Below are 4,872 nucleotides of genomic sequence, written 5' to 3'. Positions count from 1 at the left end.
CCCCCCCCCCACACACACACAAACACGCAGGCTCAACACACACACAGTATAAACACCAGGCCACTGACGTAGGCCTTCCTTTAGGATGTAAAGTACAAACGCTCATTCAGAAGCATGCATGTAATACAGATTTAAAACCTGGAAAAAACTCTCATTTCATTCCAGAAATTAAAATTAAAAAACAGTGACACAAAGTAACAACACTTATTTACTCAACTAACCATGCACATATGTAGCAGTGTCTTTCTACGGTGCTCAGGTTGGACTATTTTGCTATAAAAAAAAAAAAAACAGCAAGCAACAACAAAGACCTTCCTGTTTCCATGCTTTCACTGCTGGCTTTGTCCCATTACCTGAAGGGTGTTTCTGGGCCTGAGCTTCACACACCAGGACCTGAACAACCCCTGGGAACTGGGTTCTGAAAATGCAACACGTTTGAAATCTTTAGTTTTTGGGAGAGTCGTGCATTATTTGGAAGGCAGAGAGGCAGAGGAGTTTGTGAAACAGGTTTCAGGGTCGGGTTAGCAAAGCTGCAAGTAGGTTGTGGCCTTGACCACAACACCAATTTTGGATACAATTGCTGTTTCAGCTCTCAGATTAGCCCAGCAGTACTAAATGGTCTGCAGAAATAAAAACAGAATCAGAAGACAACGCATGTTTTCAGAGGTTTATCTGTGCTGGGAGTCTCATATTGGGAACTTACCAGGCTCAGATGCTGTAGAATATAACACACACACACACACACACACACACACACATTCCAGTCTGTGATTATCATCAACATACATTTCTTTAATGTTAGTCTAAATAATTCATAATTTCCGCTTTTCTAACTCAAACATTAGGTATAATTTGCTGTACATGTGGTTTATTGACCATAAATTCAAAAAACTGACCGTAAAACTGAAGTTAAGTGTTGAAAACGTTAAAAAAATGTAACAAACTTAGAAAAAAAAAAGCATCGAAACTGACAAAAAAGGGACAAAAAATGTAAAAAAAAGTTAAAAACATCAATAAAAAGCGTCAACAAAAGTGTTGATTTAATTTCATTTTGACGGGACGACAACTCAAGAGTTAAATCGGTTGGTCCAACACCAACTTCTTTGTTCCACAGAAATAGCTTTGTTTGCTGCAACAAGTGTAGATATGCTATCATGCGCGTTTATGGCACCCAGAGGCTCATGAGACCTGCCCCCCCGCCCTTATCAACACCCACATCAGATACTCTACAGGCACCTTTTAACTATTAGTCCACCAGATGAAAAGCAGAGTGCGTGATTGTTGCCCAGTAGCAAGCTGCACCTCAAAGAGCGTCTTTATTCAAATTCAGTTACATAATGCAGTAAAAACGAATGTGTAATGGCATCCTGTGTTTAATAAAGCTCGCTGCTCCAAGATCGGACGTCAGCAGAACTTTATAAAAATGGAATAAACAGAGACAGGCTGCCTGGGAGACATGCATCAGCCCACTGCTTCTGCTTCTGCAAAGGAAGAAACAAGAAAGATGGGACAAAAGTAGAAATGTGCATGCATACCTTTTAACAATAAACTCACATTAGTAATGATGAGTTGTAAATCAACACTACTGTGTCATGCAATGTCAAAACTTACGTGTTGAATCTTTTTTATTTTGTTGTTAGAACATTCGTTTTTTTAGATAAATAAATAAAATAAATCAAGTTAAAAGCTCAGTTTACGTGTGTGCCTGCTGTACAGCATATGAGGAGGTAACTCCACCAGTCTGAAGACTGGGGTCGGAGGTCAGGGGTCAGAGTTAGGTGTATGGTTAACACCGGGTCATTGGATTACATAGAGAGGTGAAGAAGGTGAGGATTCCTCTTCATCCTTCTGGTCCCAGTAGATCTGTCCAGTTGTTGCTGTTTGATGATAAACACTGAAAATAAAGTTATAGCCAAAGCCTTTTTACCTTTAACAGAGTTATTGCTTTGTGTGTATGTGTGAGAGTGTGTGAGAGTGTGTGTGTATGTGTGTGTGTATATGTTTGTGTCTGGACGATGATTCTGGCTCAGATTTAAAAGGTCAGAAACAACAGTGAAAAAACTGTATGACTCAAAAAAGCAGATCACATTCCTTTGCTTCTATCTTTCTATCTCTCTGTATCTTTCCGTCTATCTTTCTCTTTCTATCTGTCTCTGTCTTTCCTTCTATCTTTCTATATCTTTCCTTCTGTCTATCTTTCTATCTGTCTCCGTCTTTCCTTCTGTTGTGGTTGGGGTCCAGCTGGCCGTGAGTTGGGTTTTGTTTGTTATTTTTTCGACATTTTCTGTGGTCCTGCCCTGTCCTCTGTTTGGTTTCTCCCTCTCTCCTGTCTGAAGCCAGCTGACTACACACCTGCACGTCGTCAATAATCAACGGCTCCCGCTGCCACACCTGCTAGTTATCATCTACTCCCGCTGTTCACACCTGCCTGTCATCCGACCCACAGCACATCTACCCCGGCTCTTCATCCACTCTTCACCTGATCGTTGCTCCAGTCACACTTGTGAACTTCGTCAGCCAAACTATTGATTTTGTTTCTGGTTTTATCCCGTCTCCATCATCATCCCTCTCTGCTCCTCGTGTCCGTGTCTCCTCCTTAACTCATGCTCCCGGTCCTTCCCAGATCCATCTCCTGTGTTTTACGCTTGGTTCCCAAGTTCCATTCAGCCTCACGTCCCAAGCTTTCCCCTACCCTCGGGTTCTCCACCTCCCTGTTCCTGGTGTCCGCCTTCCCACTCCCAACCTTCAAACTCCTAAATAAATACCATTACCCTGTGAGTCGTGCTTTTGAGTCCATCTGTACTAAACGTAACAGAACGATGAGGTCACAATGGACTCAGCCGGCTCACCCCCAACCCTTAATTTCTCTGCTTCAACGTCCCACGATTCATTGTTCGCCGTAGCCTCCCAGGGAGCGTTGCTCGGCCTATATGCCTCGGCAATTGCGGCGATAGGCGGGGCGTTTCGATCCCTGACAGAGGAGGTCCAGCGGTTGGGCCTTCAACCCGCTTCCCCTGGGGTCTCCTATCCTTCATGTACTCCCTCTGCCTGTCCACCCCGTTTACTCCCCTCGTTCATTCCTACTTGGTTAATTCAAGATTCACTCTGTTAGAATCACCTGTCTCCACACCCGAAAAAGTTTCCTGTGTGCTGGGAACATGCAAGGGATTCCTAGTTCCGTGTTCCCTGGTGTTCAGACAGACAGCCAATAACCTTCCAGTCCGACAAGCCTTATGTGTGTTTTGTCGCCGGTTTGCTCCGAGACCAGGCCCTCTACCCCTCGGTGAGACAGGGAAGGCCGCTCTCCTCTCCTCATACTCCGCCTTCGAGGAGGAGATGAGGAGGGTGTTTGATCATCCGGTGCGGGGTCTTGAAAAACACTCTTGTCTCATGTCCCTCCGGCAGGGGGATCGCAGTGTTGCAGACTACTCGATCAGTATCCAAATTTTGGCCACCAGGTCGGGGTGGTCTGGAAGTCGTGCGGCCAAGCCCTCGGGGCCACTGTTAGCCTGTCCTCCGGCTACCACCCCGAGACCAATGGACAGACCAAGCGGGCCAATCAGGATCTGGGAGCGGCTCTTAGGTGTGTGGCGTACCGTACCTCTTAGAGTAGTCACCTCCAGTGGGTGGAGTACGCACACAACTCCCTGCCCAGCGCTACCACCGGGATTTACCCATTCATGTGTGCCGTGGGAATCCAACCCCGCTTTTCCCTGCCTAGGAGGAAGAGATGGCGGTCCAGTCTGTTCTAGCTCACCTTCGGTGGTGTCGACGAGTGTGGGGGGAGGCCAGGGCAGCACTCCAACGCACTGCTTACGCAACAAACGCATGGCCGTTTGCCACCAGAGACCTGCTCCTGTCTACCAGCCCTACCAGAAAGTGTGGCTATCCTCCCACTGTTGAGGAGGTCCTGAATCCCACTGCAGTCCGACTCAGACTCCCGCCGCATCTCAAGGTCCATCCAGTGTTCCACGTTTCTCGGATCAAGCCGGTCGCCACCAGTCCACTATCCATCCCCGTGGCAGCTCCTCCTCCCCCACGCATTGTTGACGGCCACCCGGCCTATACGACACGCCGCCTCCTGGATGTGCGGCGTAGGGGTCGGGGTTTCCAGTACCTTGTGGACTGGGACAGCTACGGCCCCGAGGAGAGGTCATGAATTCCAGCCAGATTATAGGGTTATATACTCTCAACCTTCAAACTCCTACATGAATACCATTACCCTGTGAGCCTCACTTTTGAGTCCATCATTACTAAACGTAACACCTTCTATCTTTCTGTCTCTTTCTTCCCTTCTATTTTTTCCTTTCTGTCTCTGTCTGTCTACCTATAAAAATCCATTAGTTTACTTTACAATTTACAGTAGTATAGTGGCTATGTTGTGATTTTCTTTTATTATTTTTACAGTAATGCTTTGACCACTGTGATTTTGTCATGTCGACAAGGTTGTAACGTAACTTTACAGCATTCTACTGTAAAAATCATACAATAAAATCATAATTAAATCTACAGGAAATAACTGGAGATTATAGACATTTACAGTGTGCCAACACAAAATAGGAGAAGGTGAAGGACATCCGGTCAAAAATGAGGAACATCCAACTGAACCTCAAGGGGGCACCGGAGCAATCTCTCCCCCCCACCCTCCGAATAAAAATTGTCTTTATAGAGACTAACTGAAGGGTAACCGATTCCTGCAATTCATGCTGCATATGTCCATCCACACCTCCTCCCGTATAGACACCATTAACCCTTTTGTCGCAACATAGTTGCTAAGTTCCTTTCGAGATGTCAGTCTGGCTCACGTTTAAAAATAAACAGCAGCTATACCTGGAGAGCCAGGGGGCTGCTGAGGGGGGGGGGGGGGGGGGG

This window comes from Etheostoma cragini, chromosome 17 (genome assembly GCF_013103735.1).
Source record: "Etheostoma cragini isolate CJK2018 chromosome 17, CSU_Ecrag_1.0, whole genome shotgun sequence".
Taxonomy (NCBI): Eukaryota; Metazoa; Chordata; class Actinopteri; order Perciformes; family Percidae; genus Etheostoma; species Etheostoma cragini.
The sequence above is the reverse complement of the archived record's forward strand: the minus strand, read 5'-3'. Positions refer to the sequence as shown.